The sequence below is a fragment of the Rhipicephalus sanguineus genome, chromosome 9 (genome assembly GCF_013339695.2).
Source record: "Rhipicephalus sanguineus isolate Rsan-2018 chromosome 9, BIME_Rsan_1.4, whole genome shotgun sequence".
Taxonomy (NCBI): Eukaryota; Metazoa; Arthropoda; class Arachnida; order Ixodida; family Ixodidae; genus Rhipicephalus; species Rhipicephalus sanguineus.
Window position 1 is genome coordinate 145,317,538 of NC_051184.2, and position 26,250 is coordinate 145,343,787.

Here is a 26,250-nt window from a genome sequence, read left to right on the forward strand (position 1 = left end):
GGATCCCGAGGTGCGAGCTCGAGAGGCTGCCGCCAAGCGAGCGCAGCAGCAATCAAAGCGGCGTATCGCTTTGATTACTGCTGGCCGAAACCACTGAACATTTCACGGTGTAACCATGATTGCTTCATGAGCTTCGCCCAAGCTCTTCATCATTCACCCGTGGATATGCTGCAATCTTTTTGCAAAAGTTCACGCATACGAGCAGTAAAAGTTGCACTTGACTGTACTTGTTCGCCAAGTTTTGAATTTTCGTCTTGGTCTCCTTTAGCGTCTTCTCGGTGCCGAGCTTGCGCAGCTCTTCGGCGATCCGGGCATACACTTCACTATTCCTCTTGGCTTTGCGCTGTTGTTGTCCTCCCAAAGCGTAATTAGAGCGTAAGTCTCCGACTGTGTCCAGTGCGCTCGTGGAGCTGATGATCCCGTTGCTGCAAGCCCACGTGCGCACAGGTACAGCGCAGGCGTCTGTTTGTTTCTATAGCAGCATGGCCGACAGCGCCGGGAGGCGAGCTGCGGACAGACGCCACTGAGGTGGAGAGTAAAAACATTTTGCAAAAGCGTTCCGTAATAATATAATATCTGGTGTTTAACGTCCCAAAACCACGATATGATTATGAGAGACGCCGTAGTGGAAGGCTCCGGAAATTTCGACCACCTGGGGTTCTTTAACGTGCACCTAAATCTAAGTACACGGGCCTCAAACATTTTCGCCTCCATCGAAAATGCAGCCGCCGCGGCCGGTATTTGATCCCGCGAGCTTCGGGTCAGCAGTCGAGCACCATAACCACTAGACCACCGTGGCGGGGCAAAGGCGTTGCGTACACATGTGGTCTTTAAAATGATAGATGCCTTAAAAAATCACAGCATATCCACGGGGTGAATGATGATGAGTGGGTCGAAGCTCCCGAGAGAATCATCGGTAAACCGTGAAACTCTTCCGTAAAATTCGCCCAGTGCATCATATAAAGTGTGTGAAACACCGTGTATATATATTAAACATCAAACTTTTATTGTACTGTTGGTTTACGTGGTCCCTTCATTATCACCGCTTTGTGATCGGTGAAATGCAGGGAAAGTGATTCTTGTATGGGTGTTAACGTGACGTTGGCAAAGACTACATCGATGCAAGTTGCCCTGATGGTGGTTGGTTTCGGGTGGTCTAACGATATGCATCTGAGTCCATATCTGATTGCCATGCGTTGCATCAACCAGTCCTTACTTCTGTCTGCAACGGCGACGTTGAAATCGTCGACGAGTAGAAACGGTCTGTTCGTCTCGTACCTGCGCATTGCCTCGTCGATGAACGCCTTAACGTCCCCAGTGGAGAGACTGGGCGCAAGGTAGACGTTCATGATGATGACCCCATCCAAATCAATGGCAGCGTATTCACCGTTGTGGCTCTGTATCGTTGGTAGTAGTTTCAGATCTTGCGCCTTTTCTGTCTGCTTTACGTACACGGCGATCCCACCAGCAGGACGATCTGCATCATCGATGCAAGCGACAGGAACGTATCCTTTGATGTAGAGTCTTTTGGCGTTCCAGGTCTCGGTGAGACAGAGGACGTCGATTGCAGTGAGTATAAGATCCCGTTCCAAGTCGTCTACGTGTGCGCACAGGGATCGAACATTGAGGAGCCTCCTGCCGATACGCGCGCTTTCTCGCCGCTTCCCGTTCCCTGACGTTCTGCAGATCCTCCTCACGCCGCAGGCGTGCCACTTCGGCCTCCCGTTCTCGAACGGCTGGATCTTCGCGACGCTGCCATGCCGCTTCGGCCTCCCGTTCTCGATTGGCTGGATCTTCGCGACGCTGCCGTGCCGCTTCGGCCTCCCGTCCTCGAACGGCTGGATCTTCACGCCGCAGCCGTGCCGCTTGGGCCTCCCGTTCTCGAACGGTTGGATCTCCGCGACGCTGCCGTGCCCCTTCGGCCTCCCGTTCTAGAACTGCAGAGTTTTCCCGGCATCGCCGAGCAGCCTGACAACACGCCTCGGCCTCTCGTTCTCGCACGGCCGGATTCTGTCTGCAAGCGCGCTGCCGCCGCCTTGCGCGCTCGTCGCTCCGCCGCCTTGTCTTCCATCCGGCGACTCCGAGCGAAAGAGAAAGCGCGCCAAGAGCGAGCGCCTTTTATTATTATAACAGCGCCATCTATCATCTTTAATCATCAACGTATATAAAAACCACTAACACCATCTAGTGATGTTATTTCCAATGGATGGATGGATGGATGGATGGATGCTATGAGCGTCCCCTTTATAACGGGGCGGTGACAAGTGTGCCACCAGGCTCGAAAGAAAAAAAGAACCTTTACTCTTTTTTTTAGCGTTGGCCTAGTGTCTTTACTTCAATTAAAACTATTTTACTCCAGAAGAAAAAAAAGACCTTAAGTTTTCAGCTCCGTTCTGTGCCCTTTACGGCAGAATGTCCTTATTTGTTTTTTCCCAATATTTATTTTTGTCCTTTCTCTCTAGTTTTCTGCCACCAATACTCTAACCGTCTCTTACTTATTTCAATCGCGGGTGTGTTCAGCTTTCCATTGTCTCTAAGACCCAAGGCGTCATGTAGGCTCGTGCCCAAACGTACACCTGGGTGGATGTCTCCACATTCAATCAGAACATGCTCCGCCGTTTCCTGATCTTCCCCGCAGCACGTGCATTGTTCTTCTTCTTTACTGAATCTCGCTTTATAACTACCCGTTCTAAGGCAACCCGGTCTCGCTTCAAACAGTAAAGCGCTTCCCACTGAATTGTCGTAAAATGCCTCCCTCCTTATTTCATTTTTGCCCTTTCGGTAGTTACTCAAAGCCGGTTTTTTCTCCATAGCTGCCATCCAGTAAATCCTCTCCGCCTCTCTGACTTTTCGCTTAACGCTCTTTGTTGACATACTGCTTACACGACCAGCCGTATATTTAATAGTGAGCCTCCTAGTTCTTTTTCTCCACTGTGTGTCCACGCTCTTCCTATACAAGTAACGGAACACCTTCTCTGCCCATCTACTCTCCTTCATATTCCTTAGCCTTTCTTCGAACCTTATTTTGCTCTGAGCCTCCCTCGCCTCAAAACCTGTCCATCCCATATCGCCCTTTACAGCCTCATTTGTCGTCTTCCCGTGAGCACCCAACGCGAGGCGTCCCACAGTCCTTTGATTTATATCCATTCCCGATTGCACCTCTGCCCTCATGCACACCACTGAGTTCCCAAAAGTAAGCCCCGGAACCATTACACCTTTCCACAGACCTCGAAGCACCTCGTACCTATTGTATCCCCACAATGCTCTGTGCTTCATTATTGCAGCATTCCTCTTTCCTTTTGCTGCTGAGGCTTTTTCCTGTACCTCCATGTACCTCTCACCCTCATTTATCCATACTCCGAGGTACTTGTATTCGCTCACCCTCGGTATTTCTTGGCCCTGTATTGACACCGCCTGATCACAAGGGCCATTGAATACCATCAATCCACATTTTGTTACACTAAATCCTAGTCCTAGAGCTTCCCCTTCCCTTCCGCATATATCCGCCAGCTGCTGTATATCCTCTCGACTGTCAGCAAATAAGACAATATCGTCAGCATAAAATAATCCTGGAAGCTTCTGCTCAATCATCACGCCGCCCTGTTTGTGTGACAGATTAAAACCAAAGCTGCTACCTTCTAGCGCTTTTTCCATATTCACCATGTACAGCATGAATAACAGCGGGGACAAAGGACATCCCTGTCTCAGCCGCTTGCTAATCTCAACGTTCTCTTCTTTGCTACTCATTCCTTCCCATTCTATGCAAACTGTATTTTCTCGGTATATCTCCCTCAAAAGCTGTATACAGTCGTCGCCTATGCCCATTCCTTTCAATATATCCCACAAAATTTCCTGATTAACGTTGTCGTACGCCCCAGTGATGTCTAGAAAAGCCATGTACAAGGGCCTATTTTCTATTTTAGATATTTCTATACACTGAGTGAGAACAAACAGGTTATCGTCTAACCGCCTGTCGACTCGAAATCCATTCTGGAGTTGTCCCAAAATATCGTTGTGTTCTGCCCACTTTTCTATTTTCATTTTTACTGCTTGCATCGCCAACCTGTATAGTACCGATGTAATGGTTAGTGGTCTATACGAGCGAATGTTATCCTTTTCTCCCTTGCCTTTATAGATTAAGTTCATTCTACCTTTTCGCCAACTATCCGGTATTTGCCTGTCCTTTAAGCATTTTTCTACAGCTTTCAGCAGTGCTTCTTTAGTGCTATTTCCTAGTTCGTTAATGAGGCTAACGGGAATCCCATCTAAACCCGCGGCAGTGCGCTTTGGAATTTTTCCTTCAGCCTTTTTCCAATTGAAATTCTCCAGCACTAGCTCTTCCTCGGTTGCTCTCTCCGCCACACTTTTACTGACCGGGGAAATCCCCTGGACGCTCTTTTTAAACGAATCGGCTGTTACCTTTCGAATGTAACCTAGCGCTTCGTACCCTTCCAATTGATTTCCTCCTTCATCGAGAATATGTTGTTGCGTTGTGACAGATTTCCTACCTAGCGCCTTTATGTGGCTCCAAAATATCCTAGGCGCGGCCTCCTTTTTTTCGTGAATCTCTGTCACCCAGCGTTCACTTTCGCCTTTAATTTTTGCCTCGACCAATTTCTGTACAATGGATTTTTTCTCTAGATATATTTCCCATATTTCTATCGATGATTTTTGCGCAAACTTTACAAAAAGTGACTGGGGACAGAGAAGGACCACACACACGGCACATATGAGCGCAAACTAACAACTGTTTATTAGAACTATGGAAAGAAATGTATACGGTGACCCACGCATGCGCAACGCTGCCCTAGCTACGACGCCCCCTGCTCTCCTTTATCATCTTGATTTCCATATCGGTGAGCGCAATAGAAGGCGCGCTAATACACTTGCCCTCTGCTGCCGTTCTGATAATGAAGGCCTCGACGACCTCTCTTTTGGTGCGCTTGCTCGACGTGTGCAAAATGTCCGTTTCTTCAAACAAAGGATGACACGTGCACCTGCTGCAGTGTGTCGCCAGATGCCCCGGAGCTTGCAGGAGGCCACAATTGTGTCTATGTTCCTTCAGCCTTTCATTGACACACCTTCCCGTCTGCCCCACGTAATGAGCTCCGCAGGACAGTGGAATTTTGTATACCACGTTTTTCGCGCACTCGACGAACCTATTTGCATGTTTGGTCAAACACACTGCTTCCTTGTCCCTGTCAGAGTCGCCGTTCACTTTTGCGCATAGTCCGATGAGCTTTCTCGGCGCAGTGAAGACCGTCCTCACGCCGTACCTTGCCGCAACCTTCTTGATTCGGTGTGCCACCGTGTGCATGTACGGCATTGTAATGAAAGGAGGCCTTTTGCCATCTTCTAGAAGTTGCTCCTTTGTATGCCTTAGCACAAATGACGACATTATCGATGACACTAAATGACGTGGATAGCCACTCGTTTCAAGGCGCTTCACTTGCATGCCAACCCCTTCTTCGATGGAGTGCTCACATGACTTTTTAATCGCTTCCAAAAGGCATGCTGTGGCTATGCTTCTTTTTACAATCTTTGAGTGTCCGGAATCGTACGGCAAAATTTGTTTTTCACCTCTCGTCTTGTACATCCAGCACGTGTGCTTGCCTTCCATGGTGATGCTCAAATCGAGATACTGTAAGCGTCCGTGCTCCGGAACCTCTGACGTGAACCGAAGCCCTTCATGTTCTCTTTCAAATAAGCGCAGTACTTCGTCTCTTGTCTTCTCAGACATCAGCCCATAGGGAAGGCAAACTAGAAAATCATCGACGTACCTCACACACTTCACCACACCCACTTCCTGTAAACCGGCCTGCAGTTTTCTGTTTCCTTTGGTCATGAACAAGTCACAAAGCACTGGAGCAATTCTTGAACCTATGCAAATTCCGTCTTGTTGTAGAAGCATCTTCCCACCAAACACGACGAACAGTGATTGGAGGTACCTCCGAAGTAGGTCGATAAAGTTTCTCATGGACGTGCCACACTCGTTTTGAAATTTTGTCACGCCGAATCTTTCGATTGCTTCCTCAACAGCCTCGACAGCCACTTTTTGTGGTATGCTGTAAAACATGTCGGTAACGTCCACTGAGAATGCACATATCGGGTCGCACTCTTTCAGAAATAGCACAACTTCTTCTGAGTTGCGAATTATGAACGGGTCTTGCACATCGAGTTTTACCAGGTGTTCTTGAAGGTACACCGCGAGTGCCTTCTGCCATGTGCCCTTGTCCTCAACAATCACCCTGAAAGGTGAACCAGTCTTGTGGGTTTTTGCCGTAAAGAAAGGGCTTAGCGTGGACGCCTTGCTCGCCCTTACTTCCTTCGCTGTTTTCTGTAGACCTGCTTCCTCACACAACTTTGCAGTCACGCATTTTTCTTTTGACAGCTTCTTTTCGGTGATGTCATGGATAATTTTGAAGTTCTTTCGCATGGCTTCTTCAGCTCTGGAATCGTAATCATCTTGATTCATGACCACGAACTCCCCTGATTTGTCTGCCGCCAGCAATGTGGTCATGAATCAAGATGATTACGATTCCAGAGCTGAAGAAGCCATGCGAAAGAACTTCAAAATTATCCATGACATCACCGAAAAGAAGCTGTCAAAAGAAAAATGCGTGACTGCAAAGTTGTGTGAGGAAGCAGGTCTACAGAAAACAGCGAAGGAAGTAAGGGCGAGCAAGGCGTCCACGCTAAGCCCTTTCTTTACGGCAAAAACCCACAAGACTGGTTCACCTTTCAGGGTGATTGTTGAGGACAAGGGCACATGGCAGAAGGCACTCGCGGTGTACCTTCAAGAACACCTGGTAAAACTCGATGTGCAAGACCCGTTCATAATTCGCAACTCAGAAGAAGTTGTGCTATTTCTGAAAGAGTGCGACCCGATATGTGCATTCTCAGTGGATGTTACCGACATGTTTTACAGCATACCACAAAAAGTGGCTGTCGAGGCTGTTGAGGAAGCAATCGAAGGATTCGGCGTGACAAAATTTCAAAACGAGTGTGGCACGTCCATGAGAAACTTTATCGACCTACTTCGGAGGTACCTCCAATCACTGTTCGTCGTGTTTGGTGGGAAGATGCTTCTACAACAAGACGGAATTTGCATAGGTTCAAGAATTGCTCCAGTGCTTTGTGACTTGTTCATGGCAAAAGGAAACAGAAAACTGCAGGCCGGTTTACAGGAAGTGGGTGTGGTGAAGTGTGTGAGGTACGTCGATGATTTTCTAGTTTGCCTTCCCTATGGGCTGATGTCTGAGAATACAAGAGACGAAGTACTGCGCTTATTTGAAAGAGAACATGAAGGGCTTCGGTTCACGTCAGAGGTTCCGGAGCACGGACGCTTACAGTATCTCGATTTGAGCATCACCATGGAAGGCAAGCACACGTGCTGGATGTACAAGACGAGAGGTGAAAAACAAATTTTGCCGTACGATTCCGGACACTCAAAGATTGTAAAAAGAAGCATAGCCACAGCATGCCTTTTGGAAGCGATTAAAAAGTCATGTGAGCACTCCATCGAAGAAGGGGTTGGCATGCAAGTGAAGCGCCTTGAAACGAGTGGCTATCCACGTCATTTAGTGTCATCGATAATGTCGTCATTTGTGCTAAGGCATACAAAGGAGCAACTTCTAGAAGATGGCAAAAGGCCTCCTTTCATTACAATGCCGTACATGCACACGGTGGCACACCGAATCAAGAAGGTTGCGGCAAGGTACGGCGTGAGGACGGTCTTCACTGCGCCGAGAAAGCTCATCGGACTATGCGCAAAAGTGAACGGCGACTCTGACAGGGACAAGGAAGCAGTGTGTTTGACCAAACATGCAAATAGGTTCGTCGAGTGCGCGAAAAACGTGGTATACAAAATTCCACTGTCCTGCGGAGCTCATTACGTGGGGCAGACGGGAAGGTGTGTCAATGAAAGGCTGAAGGAACATAGACACAATTGTGGCCTCCTGCAAGCTCCGGGGCATCTGGCGACACACTGCAGCAGGTGCACGTGTCATCCTTTGTTTGAAGAAACGGACATTTTGCACACGTCGAGCAAGCGCACCAAAAGAGAGGTCGTCGAGGCCTTCATTATCAGAACGGCAGCAGAGGGCAAGTGTATTAGCGCGCCTTCTATTGCGCTCACCGATATGGAAATCAAGATGATAAAGGAGAGCAGGGGGCGTCGTAGCTAGGGCAGCGTTGCGCATGCGTGGGTCACCGTATACATTTCTTTCCATAGTTCTAATAAACAGTTGTTAGTTTGCGCTCATATGTGCCGTGTGTGTGGTCCTTCTCTGTCCCCAGTCACTTTTTGTAAAGTTTGCGCAAAAATCATCGATAATGTTTAACCAACTAGCCCACTGCCAAGTTTTTCTCCCATATTTCGTTGACTTCGTCCTGTGGTCGCTTGTTCTTTTTTGCCCTTCTATGATTCCGTGATGCTTCACGCCGCTTCTCGATCGCTTCCCGGATTTCCCTGTTCCACCAACTTTTTGGCTTCCTCTTTCCTTTCCAGCAAATAGTTTTCTTCTCTCTCCCTATCTCTTTCGTCATTAGATCTAATAGCTCACTGTACTCCCAGTCCTTGCCTGGTATTTTGCCTACTTCTTCCTCGACTCTTGTGGCTATATTTATTATTTGTTTGTCATTTAAATACGAGGTGCCAGACTTTGATTCTATGCTCTCATTTCGAGTTTTATATCCCATTTGTAATGTTATTCGTTTATGATCACTACCCAAGCTTTTAATCCCTTCGTCGTCTATTCTCATTTCTCTCAGTTTGTGATAAATTCCTTCAGACATGAAACAATAATCAATACTTGACTGTTTGTTTCCGACTTCCCACGTGATCTGGCCGTCACATTTACGCCCCCTGTTAACTATCTCCAGACTATGTTGCTCGCAGAGATCTAGTAATAACTTCCCATTGGTGTCTGAATATCCGTCAAGGTCGTGTATGTGGGCATTCATGTCTCCTAGAAGGATGATTTCGGCGCCATTACCAAATTCCTTAATATCCTCACTCATGCAATCCACTATCTCCTTATTCTTTTCTCTGCAGTTATTTCCCGTCCACAAGTAGGCAACCCCTAGCCACGTTTTCTTTCCACCTACTGTGCCCAAAACCCAGAGGTGCTCTGAACACGTCTGTTTCACTCTAACCCATTTGGCGCCGCGGTGAATTAGCATTCCTACACCCCCACCTTTCCTTTCTGATATGATTCTGTTGCGCCCTTCCCAAACATAATTTTCAATATGTGGTGGCTCTTCCAAGTCTCTAAGGTGTGTTTCTGTAACCGCATAAACGCCTATCTGTTCTTTGTTTAACTGCTCCTCAATCTCTAACCATTTTGCCTTTTTTCTGCCACCCTGCATGTTTATGTAACTAATTGCAACACGCGCCTTATCCCCTTTTCTTTTACCTATTTTCTGGTTTTTCCCAATACTACCTGTCAAAGAGTCCTGGTTGTTTTCCCTATTACTAGCTACCCCGGACTCCGAAGGGCCCGCGTGCCCCCCAAAAAAGCTACTGCGCGTCCTGCCAGTCGCCAGCCCACCTCATGACCAAGCCTCTTATCGAAGTGAATTCTGTCTCTTTGGAAACCGCCCCACCTGTGCACCTCCCTGTTTATATCCACTACCTCGAAACCCTTCTCTCGACTAATTCGCCATACCTCTTTGTTTGCGTCGACAACCGCTCTTTGCAAGTTCATATTGCGCACTGGTACTTCCGGTATTGTGCATACTACAATTTGCACCTGGGGGGACACGGTGCGCATGTCATCGACCCCTTTCACCAAGGTCGTCGCTAGTCCTGACGATTCTTCATTCAACACGTCATTTAGCCCTGCCGCAATTACCACGAGGTCACGTCTGTGAGCTTTAGCTGCGAGTTTTTCACTCGCTTGCCTCATGACTGTCCCCAGCGTATGTCCTGGGAATGTCCCTATCGAGACTCTCTTATCTCCTTTCACCCTTTCTTTGATTGCCTCTGCGCATCGGGCTAAATTTGAGTCACCGGCAATAATGACCCGCTCAGACATTCCTTCTGTATCCTGCATCTGGCTGCTGTCTGGGTGACTAGCGTGAGTCACGGCTGCGGCTTTGTTCCCTCCCTCCCTCAAAACTACTTCTCGGAAGGTGGGCCCTGTGACCACTGCACCTGAATTTGCCATGCCTGCTGTTCCCTTCGCCTCTCCCGCACGGGGGGTCGTCGCCCTAATCCTTCCACCGTCACTTGCGTCTTCTTTGTTCCCTTTGACGACCTTCGATAGGGCCTCCTCGGCTGACCGGAGCCTTTCTCCCATGGCCTTCGTCTTTTCTCGCTCTGTCGCCAACGCATTCTCCAGCTCCGAGATTCTCGTCATGAGCCCACTCTGGACAGCCATCATGTTCTCCATTTTCTCCTCGAATTCGCATTGTCTGCACTTGGCGTCAGCTTCTTCTGCCTTCTCGTCCGCACAAACTTCCATCTTACAACCTACCCCGCACCCTGAACATTTTACGGTCTTTTTGACCATCGCTAGACCTGTTCACTGATACCCACGTATTAGAAAACTGTCACAAATAATCACGGCGTACTAAATACACTACCCTAAGTCAAAAGGAACCACAAAATCAATGAACACGCTACACTTCAAGGCACTTGTAATACACAAAAAATATACAAAGTAATAAACAAAAAAAATATACAAACTAATAAACCCAATCAGGCTTTACGCCAACGCCTTATAGAAAGCTACAGAGGCAAGCTCAAATCATGCAAATACACTTATCTGTCGCTGTCGTTCCGGAGCTCTCGAAAAACACGTCCATCCTGCCTGACAGCCACCAGCCACGTCAAGCCACCAGCCACGTCAAGGACATATACACACAACGCCATCTATGAGCATTAAATAAACTAGAGGTAGCAGCCTGACGACACGCTTCAACGTCTCTTTCATGGATGGATGGATGGATGGATGGATGGATGCTATAAGCGTCCCCTTTATAACGGGGCGGTGACAAGTGTGCCACCAGGCTCGACAAAAAAAAACCCTTTACTCTTCTTTTTCTTAGTGTTTGCCTAGTGTCTTTACTTCAATTAAAACTATCTTACTCCAGAAAAAAAAAACTTTTAAATGCGAAGCATTTCTTAGCGAACCTCAGGCACTTTGGCCGTTTCTATCTACGTATCTATCTATCTATCTATCTATCTATCTAGCCTCCTACGTCTGGGCGCTCTCCTGGCCGTCTCCATAACTTGTAATATACCAAAATTGGCATAGCAGTGGATTAGCGTATGACGCACACGACTCACTGGTTATGACATGAATAGCGCAAAATACCTGTCGCGTACGTCATCAAACCCTTTCTCTCAGTCACGTGTGGCACATACCCGCATATCAGAGTTATGTTATGCGGGTATGTGCCACATGTGATACAAAGTCTCAACCAACACAGTAAACGCGAACACACAGTGACACGCAAGGAAAGTGATAATAATAACAATTGTTGCGGTTTTATGTCCCAAATCACGATATGATTATGAGAGACGCCGTTGCGAAGGGCTCCGGAATTTTGACCGTCTGGTATTCTTTAACGTGCACCGAGATGGCACAGTACACGGGCATCTAGCATATTTTATTTATCGAAATGCGACCGCCGCGGCCGGGGATCGAACTTGCGACCTTCGGGTCATCAGCCGAGCACCGTAACCGCTACACCACCGCGGCCGACGCAAGGAAAGTGAGGGAGCTGAAGACAGAACACCCCTGGAAGACAATCAACTACCATCCACTCGTCCACGTGGTCCGCAACGTGGAATACGTGGATTACAAAAAGCCGGGGTGAATGCTTCCCTAAAATAAATCTGCCGAGAGAACCAGGCCTCTCATCATTACCGGGGACTTCAACATTGACATATCAAAACTCAACAACGCCTGGCCCTTATACTGTGTGAAAGACGGCTTGGATGTGGACAGGGCATCAAAAGACCTCGCTGCCACGTCCAGGACAAGAGGCATCACAGATCATTTCATCGTAAGAGGCATCCAGGATTTCCACCAGCTGTACTATACCTCGCACTTGACTACACTTAGACCCGTCATAGCCGCGATCACGAACGGATCAGATAACAAGTCCGGTCCAGCTGCTGGTGCTCACTGATCACGGTGATGATGACCTTGTTCAAAAACTGTTAAGAACCCCTCCTACACATACACACAGGTTGGTGAAACGTGCGTGCGTTCTCCGTCATAAAGGACAAGTATAAGCATAGCAACTGTAACGCAATTGTAACAACTGCAACTGTGACTTAACGTATTACGTGCAGTGCGCCTGCGCATGCCACTCGGCTGCGTACCATATATCTAAGGAAACTTTCCTTAATGAAACTTAGTTGCGAGTAACGCCTGTCCTGTACATCTCTGCTTCCCTGTGCTGTTCGGATTCGCGCTATCCAGTATTGAAAAATATAAGCACTACATATCAGCTTACCGCGTCTGGTGTTGGTAACACCCAAGTTGCTGTTGGCATCATTACGCAACTCTAAACAACTGGTTATATAATACATATGCGACTCTTCAACTTATGAGTGTGCGTATACCACTTCCACATTTCTCTAGCGTCATTCCGTAAAGTTTCGCTCAATGCGAAAAACTACGCCACAGTCACCATCCCACGCAGGCTTCGCATAACATCGATTCCCACGGTACGTGGGATCTGCCGAATTTTTTTCAGCTCCGTTCTGTGCCCTTTACGGCAGAATGCCCTTATTTTTTTGCCAATATTTATTTTTGTCCTTTCTCTCTAATTTTCTGTCACCAATACTCTAACCGTCTCTTACTTATTTGAATCGCGGGTGTGTTCAGCTTTCCATTGTTGTCTCTAAAACCCAAGGCTTCATGTAGGCTCGTGCCCAAAGTGCATCTGGGTGGATGTCTCCACATTCAATCAGAACATGCTCCGCCGTTTCCTTATCTTCCCCGCAGCACGTGCATTGTTCTTCTTCTTTACGCAATCTCGCTTTATAACTACGCGTTCTAAGGCAACCCGATCTCGCTTCAAACAGCAAAGCGCTTCCCCTTGAATTATCGTAAAATGCCTCCCTCCTTATTTCATTTTTGCCCTTTCGGTAGTTACTCAAAGCCGGTTTTTTTCTCCATAGAGAATGGTGAATATGGAAAGAGCGCTAGAAGGTAGCAACTTTGGTAGAGTGACCAAGAATAGGGGGAGTGTCCAAAGCGCCGCGCGAATACATGGGAGGAGGGAGGCCCCTTTGCGGTGAACTTCCGCGCCGCGGCGCTGCCGTGCCAGTCCCGTTAAAGTCACTGGAACGGGAAAAGTACCGCGACCGTCCTGCCCGCCGCCATATTTGGTCCATTGCGGCCGAAGCTTCGGCGGCGCGGTGTTGATTTCACGCGGAGTAACGCATGTTTTACGCATTGCGTGCGCTTTTGCAGCCCCGAATGAAGCATACGCTTGTTCTCTAACTGATTAGGAAAGAAACAGCGGCAGTTTTCACTTGCCTGCATGCACACGCACGCGTACTAACGCGATAAAGAAATGCGAACTGCGTGGCATTTACGCGCTCGGCTGTCGGCATTTATTAAATGCGAATCATTTCTTAGCGAACTTTTGCGAGTTTGAATGTAGTACGCATGCATGCATGCATGCATCCATCCATCCATCCATCCATCCATCCGTCCGTCCGTCCGTCCGTCCATCCATCCATCCATCCATCCGCCCACGGCTATGTGCTCTCCTGGCTGTTTCGTTAATGGGATATATACCAAATTTGGTATGGCATAACATGACTGTATGACGAATATAAACTACAGGTGGTTACATGAAAATATTGACATGTACTGCATGATTTACATACCACGCTCATGGTGGGCTTGCGGCCACTTCGCTAGCGTGATACACACCAAAATTGATATGGCGTGACAAGAGTGTATGACGAACATAAGTTACTGGTCATAACGTGCAAATCATGGCAGGCATACCCTGTAAAACATAATTAACATGGCATGGCCTCAGGGCGCTCACGGTCGTTAATGAAATGCATATATACCAAAATTGATATGACGAGATATTTCTGTATGATGAACTTAGTGACAGGTGGTAACATGAAAATCATGACTTGTATGTCATGTACAGCATCACGTACTTGCCAGGCTCATGGTGCGCTCGCGGCCGGTTCGGTAGCTTGATATACACCAAAATTGGTATAGCCCGAGGTGACTCTATGGCGAACATGAACGACAGGTGGTAACGTGAAAACCATGACATGCATTACATGTACGGCATGGTTTACATTACACTGTCTTTGTGCGCTTCCGGCCGTTTTGTTAACTGGATGTATACCAAATTTGGTATGGCATGACCTGGGTGCGCGACGAACATATATTACAGGTCATGCGTTGTATATACCAGATTCTTCATGCATGCATGCGTGACAAACATGCGATATATAATGAACTAGATGTCATGACATGAATGATTTCATCTGCCTCAAAGACGAACAAGGCGATATAGGAAGCTCTTTACTGGCTGCTTCGCATATTAGATTGATTCCCACAATGCGTGAGATCTGCCGGATTGACACAAAAGGCACAATTATACAGTCACGTCACGCGCTACCAATCTTGGTGCATATGAAGCCAGCGAACCGGCCGCGGGTGCACCATAAGCATGGCATGTAAATCAAGCCTTATTCATGACATGCGTGCCATTATTTTCATGTTACCACCTGGTATATATGTTCGTCATACAGTCGCGTCACATAATACCGATTTTGGTGCATATCAAGCCAGCGAACCGGCCACGAGTGTACCATGAGCATGGCATGTAAATGATGCCTTACATTACATGCGTGCCATTATTTTCATGGTACACAGTTATTTATGTTCGTCATTCAGTCACGTCACGCAATACCAATCTGTAGCAATCAGTTTTCATGGCGCACTGATCGTTATATGTGAGCCCGAAGGCGTCATTTATACCAAACATAATTTAGAGGTGCCCGGCAATGTTATTGTGCATGAACCTTCTGCAGCAAGCACGCGAAACAAGCTGCACTAGTGCATCGGAGACGCCAACATTACCCGAAACATTTGCGAATATTCAATGAAACGCTTGCCTCACAAAGGCGGGTATCAGACGTGGGAACAAATTTTTCGCGCTGTATTCTGTGCAGCCGCACAGCCCGTCGCTTGGCACGCGTCACTTGGAAACGGGCAAAGAGGGCTTTGCCCGTTCCCCGCCGGTTGCTGCTCCTGAAAGCGCAGCCGGCGCCGCACACAGGCCTTCTTCGACGTCTCAACAGGCTTGCGATGAAGTGTCAAAACGATACAGGATGTCTTAATGTTCCTGTACGCTTTTCTGAGGCTATAAAAAAATCGCCCTTCAAAGCGCAGTGCGTCGGTGGCCGGGAGACGCTAGCGAGGCGAGCGAGCTGGACCCCTTATGTGGCGAAGCCGCCGAAAGGGCGCGGCGGCGAAGAGAAAAAGAACGCGGTACTTTTACCGTTCCAGTGACTTTTAAGTCCCGTGGGCTTTCTCCGCGGCGGAAGCCGCGTCAAAGCGGCGAGCGTCTGCTACGCGCGTGATATTTTGGCCGCTATTAGCTAAAATTGCGGAATCGTGGGCAATATTTATTACTGCGTCACTGCAACATAATACTGCAGCGACTCATCACACAGTCAACGCGTTTGTTTGTTTGTGTGTTGTGAAACGGGGATTTTGTATATATCCTTTCAGGTGATTTGTCACCGCACTGGTCCACACTTCCGCGGCTGTGTGAGGAACGCATCCTGCGCGCACTTCATCGTGAGAAAAGGCGCTTAACTTACTTTCATGTGGAATGACGAACGTAAACTTGCTGCAGGAGAGAATAAACTGGAGATAACCAGGAGAACGTAGCACATGTGCACGTAGTAACTACCTCATGCATGCTAACGCGTTTGCCCCCTTCATATCCCATCTTTTATTTCGTGCATTCGATTTGTTTTACAAGGCTGCCTCCGGCGCTCTGCTATTTCAAGCCATTTCATGCGAAGCCGAATGTGTCAGTCGGCGTGGCCGCGGTACCAAAAGTAAAAAATTACTCGCGTAACTAGCGTCTCGTTCACTTGGTATACACGAAAATTGGCACGGAGGGACACGAATGTACGTATGTCCAACATGACCGATAGGTCATGGCATCACTAACTTGTCGTGCTTGCCATCTGCGTAACGACTAACAATAATATTATGGTGTGTGGCGCGCAAACCCGCTTTCTTTAGCCAGAAATAATTCTGACGATGTGTGGTCTGATGATTTGTTTCCGTCAGGGTATAAAAAACGTGCTGGTCACCAATATCGATGTCAACATGTTAGACTTACTCATACATTTTGAAGAACTGACCAAATAGGTAAAATGTATTCGAAAAAATTACATGAAAAAAAAAACATGGTCCCTTATGCATTCGCTTGAGATGACTCGAAAACGAAAGTCACCTTCTTTTTGGTCAGTCGATGCATTGATCCTCCCTCGCCCCTCTCCGAAAGCTTTCTGCACATAACGTGGTTTCGGACTGCCGACAGGATCGAATGCATTGCAAGCTTTCTGCACCTCACCTTCTTTTACGTTGCCTCCGTGATCTGGGGCCGATCACGGAGGCAATGCAAAGCGACCGTGTCATGTGATGGCGTCATCATATGACGTCACGTTGAATAACGTCATAGTGACGTCACAAGCTCTGTCGACGTCATCACGTGATGATTTTGTGCGTCACTCGTGTTGGCTACGCGGGACGCCGACGGTCAATTTTCGTGTTTGATGAAGCATCTAAGGTTTTAGCCTTGAAAAAACTAGACAAACCAAAGTAAATGAAATCACAGTGCAACATCGTGTATGCCTCCATGTTACGAGCGATCGCCCGAAAACAAACGTGATTCTCAGCTCAGAGCAGCTGATTGCACACGTCTGCGGGACAAAAGAGGCTTGCTGTATCCGTCTGGTCATCTCTTTATATTTTTTCACAAAATGACCATATAAGCTGTGTAATACTCCGGAGCTTCAGCACGAAATTGCGGTGGACGCTATGTTGAGGTCATCAGGTCATCATATATATATATATATATATAAATATATATATATATATATTTATTTATTTATTTATTTATTTATTTATTTATTTATTTATATTTATACATTATCGCATGTTGCATTTTCTCAGGCAAGGTACATAAGGGATCTCTGTATTTGAACAATTTTCTTAAGTTATTGAGTTACTTCTATTTGTCAATTTCTTAACGTATTTTTCGTTCAGGCAGCTTGTACAGCAAGAATGGGGGCATTTGTAACTTTGTTTCATGATATCTGGATAAAAGCATTTTCTATATTACGCCTGTTATGCAAAAACTTGTGGAATAAGGTTAGTTTACCTGGCATTGCTTTTCTTTCAAATGTTTGCGCACGGTGAGCCTTGTTGTACGCTACCTCAGAAGCAAAAATAAGCCAACAGCATTGCGGTCGTATGGCCACCTCTACTCTTTCTTTTCTTTTTTTGTTTTCCTGGCGTTGTACTCCGTCCATATTAAAGTGCTAGTGGAGGCTAATGAATTGTCTAATAAAGCGGTGTGTATACGGCTAGCAAACCAGTGGCGACCATGAGTAAAAAGTTAGTAGTGTGAAGCGGTGATCACTGCCCGCAAGTGTTTCATATATTATATGATATTATATTATATGGGGTTTAACGTCCCAAAACCACGATATGATTATGAGAGACGCCGTAGCGGAGGGCTCCGGAAATTTCGGTAAGTGTTTCAGCTGACTGCGCGGGCACTTTACTTTTTTATTACTCTTAATTCGTGCATGCATGATGCTATTGCCCGATTACTCGTGCGAATAAGTTTTTTTTTTCGTTCTTTGCTTGTGCGTGTCCATTTTGCGCGTTTTTACGCACGCACCAACGTTCTCGAACTCTGTGACCGGAAATAGGCTACGCTGATGCCGCTTGACACATGATTTTTTTGCATTCTGTTGTTGCCCCAGCACTAACACAACGCTTAAAGATGGATAAGCTCCATTCCGCACCGCATTATAAAAGTTAAGTAGACTTCAAGTGCCCTGTGTGGAAACTCGGCGCAAAAAACTACACCGCGTAGCAGACGCCCCTCGCTTTCCGCGCGCTTCCCGAGCGTGGAAAGCCCACGGGTCCGGCGCAGCAGCGGCGCGGCGCGGGAGTTCACCGCAAAAGGCCCACGCGGGAGCCGGCGCTTTCGACACTCCCCCTATTCTAGGTCACACTAACTTTGGTTTTAATCTGTCACACAAACAGGGCGGCGTGATGATTGAGCAGAAGCTTCCAGTACGGACACACAACGCCATCTATTGAGCAATTCATAAACTAGAGGTGGCTAGTGCTAAATACTACTACTACTATTACTACTACTACAGAGGAGGGAACGGCCCACGCCCTAAGGAGCTTCGCCCCTACAAACGCAAAATTAATAGCGTGCTGGCATGAATGCCTCCGAATTTGAGGCTGCGGATTGGCACATTCCAAGTAGTCTCTGGGGTGGAGAGTACACATTCGGTCCGAGTGCGACGGCGAATGTGTTTCTCGAACTCATTCGATTTTTTAAGTCAGTCGATCCTAATGAGATTAAATATCGCTCTGTGGCAGCCGCATAACCTCATAATATGCGAATGTCATTCCATTCGAATGACATTAAAACGTCCAGTGTGACAGGGGTATAAGTTGCTTCGTCCCTAAAAATGCGCAGCTTAGTGGCGCAAGGCTGGCACCATCAGCGGATCTATGTGCGACCTAGCTATGTTTTGCTAGTACTGCGAAGCTTTCGGTGAGATACTAAGTTTTTGCTAGTAGTACTGGGTATGCCTAGACTTGGCTACACTCTAAGCCAAAAATGAGAAAAATGAGAGTAACTGCGGGTTTTAGTCCTAAAGACCAAGTGTTACTCCCCAAATAGACCAACTGGAACAAGATGGCTGACATGTCTCAAGTTAGGGGAGTAACCGTTTAGGGTTAGGTCGGAAGGGAGCAACAGAAGGACGAACGGCAACATTTGCTCTCGGCGCGCAACCGTTGCTCTCCTGCAGGACGCACCCTGTATCGGTCGATGCATGGGCCACATTTTCTTGCGGGCTGGCGTAAGGAAACTACTTTTTGTAAACTGAACAGAGAGATACGCACGCTAATAGGGACATTTAGCTTGTACGTATACTTTTTAACGTTACCGTGTTACCGGAACTCATGTTTTAGAAAAGTTTTAGCTCCCCGTACGTAAACGGATACCTTTAAGTTTGATTAAACCATGAAATGGTGATGATAACTGCACTTCAATTACATTTAATTTAGATAAGATTGTATCACCGCTGCGGCAAAATCATGAGATGTTTTTAGCGTGTACGGTATCCCGGTATACGCAAAGTGGTGTAGAATACAGAGTTATCCGACGATGGTGTCGCCATCTTGTGACGCTTCGTGCAACCATAGTATGGACACGTTTGTTTTCGACTAGTGTTTTTGAGGAAAAAAATTATTGAAAAGATAACTCATTCGTAATTCTGCCGCGGCAATGCATTAACACCAGAAGTAGAACGCACGATGTTTCTGCAAAAACAATTTTTTGCTTGCCTGGTTCATCTTGTTCCCGCTAGATGGCGTCACCTATTCAGCCTGTTGGGGTATATCTGTCAAGGCTTCTGACGTTTTTACGGCTTCGGTATTCTATTTCTAGCTCGCTCTAGTGACTTTAGCCGCTGAAACAATGTGATCGCAATTGGCGCTTGCACTTCGGCTTATTTTTACTCGGCGGCTGGAGCCTCGGTAAAGCGGGTATCGCGAGTAGCCGCGAACGAAGGTGGATTTGCGAGATAGGGCCGTAAATGTAAACTCAATCCGGCGAGTAGTTCACGTTCCGTAAATCCCGCGCATGCACAGATTACTTCCGGCAACTCGTAACACGGTAACGTAAAGCTAAAAGCCCCTAATACAAACTAAACGTTCCTAATAAAAGGCATGGTTGCACTATAACGCCAGCACCTGAAGCTGCTGTCGTCGTAAGTTAAATGGTGTGTTTGCGTATAACACTTGGCATAAATATATAGCCTGAGAATGTGGCAATAAAATATGAAGCTTCGCAAGACTCCGTATATACTTCACAAAGAAGCGGTCGAGAGCAGTACACAGTTGATAGACTTTACATTTGCGGTTTTTTGCTGAACGGCAGTCTCCAGTACAAATCAGCAAAAGCCCCGACTGCAGGGTTGCAGCAGAGATCACGCAACGAACACTTTTATCGCGATGCGCAGAAAAACTGACAGCGAGCTAGCACCGCTGCCCCCCCCCCCCCTCATCTCTACCTTGTCACTGGCTGATTTTGGCGGGAGGGCAGCTATCGCAATCCGGTCCGGTCAGCTCGGGCTGTGTTGTCTTTTCAAAGGGGAGGAGACTCTTCCGCAAAAAAAATATTAATATTGATATCGATAATAATGATAATAATAAAGAAGAAAACACACCTCCAGGCAAAAAAGGAAAAAAATTACTGGCCTTTTAGCTAGCGCAAAAGGGAGCACTGGCAAAGTCTGTGTTTTCGCGAGAGACTCATTACCTTAACGTTTTCAGATGTTTACATTGTTACTTTTGATTCTCTTTCGAACATCACCACTGGTTCTGCATGCCTATGCTCATTTCATTAACGTGTCAGAACGCGCAACGACCCGTCGGTACCTACATAACCCCGTTTGCTTCCAGACGGGGCCGTAGCGTGTGGTAGCTTAGTGGTTAGCGTACGAGCATGGCGATTAAGTGGTCGCGAGTTCGAATCCTGTGTGTTTGTTGCAAATTTTCTGAAAGTTATTTCTGAATGAGATGTCTGTATATCGTTTGTACATCAAAACAAATATCTGTATAAACCTCAATATGATCTATAAGTCAATCAAACACGAATTTTTTTTTGACCCAAGAAGAAACTAAAGAGTAACGGGAAGGAGCATCCGTTGCTCCCTTGAGGAGCATCAGGAAGGAGTAACAGTTGGTCTTCAAGGAGCAACTGGGCGGACTAACCGTTCATCCCCTGAAGGATCAACTGAAAGGAGAGCAACGGTTCGTCCCCTTGCCGCTGCTCCTTTTAGGAGAGTAATGGGAGTGGCAATGCGCTTGCTCCCAAAAAGGAGGAACCCCTATACCCCTGTTGCTCTCTTTTGGCTTAGAGTGTAGACATGTCACGTGAGTACGGGTTACGTGATGTGATTTTAGTCACGTGACTATTTACGTGGTTTTTGGTTGGAACATGTAACCTGGCTAGCTGTTACGTCGTTCATGATATGAACATGTCACCTGACTAGCTATTACGTGATTTTGCGTGATTTTAGTCGCGTGACAAAATGTTGCGTGATTTTTAGTCACGTGATTAGATGTTGCGCGATGTTACGTGATTTTTAGCCACGCGAGTAGTTACCGCATTTACTCGAATCTAAGCCTATGTTTTTTTCGAAAAAATGGTGTGCGAAAGTGGGGGGGGGGGGGGGGTCGGCTTAGATTCGAGTACAATGAATAGGTTTTTTTACTTTCCTGGCCTTGCGAATTTCGAGGGTCGGCTTAGAATCGGGGCCGGCCTAGATTCGAGTAAATACGGTATTTATTTATATATTAGGAATTATAGGAAATGGATCATGGGAGCCTTATGGGCTTCCTTGGTAACCAATAGAAGTGTACTTGCGAGGAACCCACTACGCTATAAATCGTCATAATTTTTGTGAAGTAGGGAAGCAGCCACTATGTAATTTTTCGTCAATCTACGGAGAACCGTGGTACCTGCAAAACACTTGTAAGGCATTATGTGCACTTTGTTGATGCTGTGGCTGATGACGATGAAAAATTATGGCAGAGCGCTTTGTAATAGGTTGGAAGCATTCAACAACCCACTCGTTGTGCAATTCGCATTGTATGACGCCTGGTTACAAAATTGGCGTTGCGTGACGCTCGGTTGTTATTTTACTCTTCTACCACGCTACATATGTTAATGTGGTTCCTTCCCAACATGAAGCCTGTGTACGGTCTTTTTCCAAAGCGGTTTCAAGCACCGGCATGGCTCTGGAGTAGAATACTTGGCTTCCATGCAGAGGGCCCAGGTTCTAAGCTTGTTCCATGCTGGAAATTTTCGCTTATTTCATTTTTTTTCTTATTTCGAGCGATAGTGGTTACGGACACCGGCGGCGGCTGCGGCGGACAGATACGGCGCCAGAAACGACCCTTGTCGTGATCTCATAACAGCTTTCGCTGTAAAACAGGTTTGTTCGGGTAAGTAAAGGTACTAATTTAAATTCATGGTCAAGACGAGCGAATATTCGATGGGCAGGTTCACGCCAAACGGGTTTGAGTGTTTTAGGGAGTTTTGGGCTCGTTGCGCAGCGTGCATCCTAAAGGTACTACGCAAAACCCCCTTCAAAAGGAGGTTTTATTCACATCCTTTGTTAAGGGAGTGATTGCACGGAACTAACAGAGTCTTTACAAGGTACTTTTGGTGTTTCTATTGAACTCATTTTGGCGGCTTGAACGGAGCGCATTGGGAGTTTTCCTGCTTCTTTTAGGAGCTTTTAAAACCTCCTTTTATAGGCGGCCCCAGAGTGGTCGCGAGAAAAAAAATTTCAAGCACTGTATTAGAGTTTCACGAACAATTTCTGCTATTATTTATCACTAGCACATATAATTAGAAAATGGACGTCAATGTATTTATGCACAGTTGTGACATTTACATAAAAGTACGCACAACACAGTAACTGAACTCGCGACCACAAGCACTGCAAGCAAACACCATAGCCATTACACTACACCGCCACCACTGCCTCGCATGCATTTTTCGTGGGCTTATATATGTACCAATGTATGCACACGGCGGCTGGCAATCCGTCCGTGGAACTCCGAACTTTTTTTCTTGTACCATCGGCGTGTGTTTGCGCTTGAATAAGGTCGATACCTAATTTGGGGGGCGTCATGGAGGCCGACGTAAACACCTTCGGTTCCGAATCCGTCGGTTCGTGGTGTCGCGCCGCTAGAAAAATGATATACTTGTGCCCTCTCTAGTGCTTCTCCATATATCGGCAATGCTTCGCTCGCCCGAAATTTGTGAATACTAGCGCGACAAAGGTATCTTCAGGTGACCGAACGTATGTGCATTCCATGAGTGCATGCTGCGGAGCAATTCTCGTTATTCCTGCCGACGCGAGCTGAACGCGTCTAGAAGCGGCAGCGTGTTGTGAGTTGTTGGAAGACCGCCTGCGTTCCTATATAAAAATTACGCAAGCAGAATGTTCCAGAGTTACAAGCACATTGTAACGCGCCTACATAAAGTGTGTTTAATGCGCCCGTACAGCCGTGAGCTGCACGCAGGGGCAGCAACGCCTTCTGAGCAGCTGAACGCTTATTTCCGCAATTAGCGCTTGTTCGCAATGCACGCTTTAGCACGGCATTGAATGATTTTCTATAAAGCATATTCAGTATTTATTTGCTTTCATACTCGAATACTGCCTACATTTCTTACTAATTAGCTTTTACTGTTAAGCATCACGCCACCGCGTTAAAGCGAATGCCTAACGCGTGCCCCAAGGTTAAGGACAACTTCCCCAGTTTACCAGTGACAGGTCACCCACAAAACAAAAAAAAGTAAATGTACTTGCAATTCTCTCTTGTGAACATCTATGTGTACTTGCCCTCCCCTTGCACAGATGATGCCGTAACCATTAAAAAAAAGCATTAGCCTCTTCCTCAATGGAACAGCTGTTCTTCAGAAAATATGGTTCTGTTGAATTAATCACAGCAGCAGAGAGGTTGGCTTGCTTGCAATTCAGAATTTCACAATCACAACACAGAAAGACGAGGACTGTAGCAAATGTGCAGACAACTAGAAAAAATATCATATGTGCACTCCCTGGATCACCTGCACACTATGTTAAATTTAATTTATACAACAGCCACCTTCAATTATGCTACTATTGATGAAAGATCATCCAATCTACGTTAGAACACAGTGCTGACTTTCTGTCTGACTTTCTGTTGTCTATCTCTCTTCTACAATGTGTCATAATCTGTGAATCATCTGTTCAGTGTGTTTGGTAATAAAACACAAGCAGTTACATTGAGCAGGTAGTGTTTCAGCTATTTGTTTTGCAAGCACAAGTTCATTTCTTCAATTTGTATGCACGACAAGCAGTCATACTTCAATTGATACAAGAACCAGTGATTCCAATATTTTATTGGTATCAAAAAAATAGCAGTTCTGCTGTTAATGTAAGGATATAGGTATATATTTCCATCGAGCACAGAACCTGCTCCCAAAACTGAACACGTGGAAGAACATATACAGTACAGCCTAAGCAATATACGTAATTCACAGCAGTAAAGCAACACGGAAGTAGGGTGTAAAATCTCATCGTGATGCACACTGACGTGCGCACTTCACCGTGCCAGTATGTGTGTACAATCCAAAGAAATAGGCTACCCAAGGAACTCGGTGTCAGCCTACACATGAAGGCAACTAAATTCGTACAATAAGGCTAGCATGACTTTTGGGAAATATGAAACTGCGTACATAGGCAGTTGTACAGTTTTTTGTTGCATTAGTTTGCCCTATGGCATAAAAACCTGTCGCACATGGTTTTGTAGTTCACTTTCGTACGAAAAAGCCCAAATTTAACCTATGGTGTTGACTGTAGGTCCACTTACCAAGATGCATAAAAGCATCCAGCAATGCCCACAAAATGACAAGGTTGCCTTGATAAGTTGCTGTACATATTTACTCACAGATACCTGGAAGCCATCGTAAATTTCTGGAAGTGTATTTGGGAACTTCTCGGCATAATCACTTCACTGCAATGTACCAATACTTCTAATATGCATAACTAGTAAAGCTCTGTTTTTATGTTTTCATGCAAGCTAGTGCCATCTGTAACTCAAAAGTTCTTCATCCTTAATTCCTCACGTGATAGCTTATGCATAAGTACCACACTGAAAATAATCTTTCTTTCTTTCTTTCTTTATTTGTTTCCATTGTAAACATCGTTACACAATGGCAGGGGCTAAGATAAAAGCTGCTATAGGCAGCTTGAGAAGCCCTTAGCCCCTGGTGCTATCTAAGCATTATAGGGAACCCAAGCTCAAGTTTGCGGCGCGACGACAGCGCCGCGCCAGCCGCGCTGCGGCTCTGTCGGAAAGCTCTGAACCTTCGCGCGGCCGACTCAGCCCCTTTCACGGTAGCGGTAGCGCACGTGCGCACGCGTTCTTCTCTCGGTGCGGGTAACTGGGAGGCCGTCAGCTGGGTACGTTGAACCGAGAGGCTTGCTGTGCGAAGCTGCGCATTTCCACGATGGCATAAGCGACCCCGCGGAAGCGCAAGCGTGGTCCGAAGTATTGCGGTTTAGTGGCCAGCCACAACAGTGCAGACAAGGCACACGATTCACGTGTTAAACTGTATCGGTTCCCGGGCGTTTCGCACGAGAAATAAAGGCGGCAAGCGTGGATAGCTGACAGCGCTGTCTCGCCTTCTATTTTGGCTGTCTGAGTTCATCGCTTTCGTTCGTTTCGACTACCTGAATCGGTAAGTAACGCGGCGCACGCACGCAGCGACTACAGAAATGATTACTCGCTCTCTTCTCGCATTGTGAAAGTCCAGTTACGGTTGTAGGTGAAGCAACTTTGTGTTTTGATTCCCCGTGCTCGTGAGACCTACCCGTCGTTGTTGAACGTTCACATTCGCGTTATACCGTTAGCGTTGCGCGGTTGGTTGAATTCAACTGAACTCCGCACATTGTCAGAAGTTTGGCGCCTGCATTTCACGCGTCGGGAAGGCTATTTTATCACGCCGGAACGGACGTCTGTGCATTTTCAGCAAGCTTTGACATCGTTCTGCAGGTTTGCTTTGTTTTTGTCACTTTATTGGGATGATATATATTTAAGCCGGTAAATATCATCATCATCAGCAGCAGCAGCAGCCTGTCTACGCCCACTGCAGGGCAAAGGCCTCTCCCATGTTCCGCCAATCAACCCGGTCCTGTGCTTTCTGTTGCCACGTTATACCTACAAACTTCTTAATCTCATCTACCCACCTAATTTTCTGTCTTCCCCTCACGCGCTTGCCCTCTCTTGGAATCCAGTCAGTTACCCTTACTGACCACCGGTTATCCTGCCGACGTGCTACGTGGCCGGCCCATATCCATTTCTTCTTCTTAATTTCAACTATGATATCCTTAACCCCCGTTTGTTC

General features: G+C 46.7%; 1 protein-coding gene across 1 annotated transcript in view; it reads left to right on the forward strand.

Annotated features, from left to right (window-relative positions):
• Positions 1 to 26,250, forward strand: part of LOC119403989 (receptor-type tyrosine-protein phosphatase mu) — a 963,694-nt gene that overhangs the window by 112,340 nt on the left and 825,104 nt on the right. The gene's annotated exons all lie outside the window — the stretch shown is intronic.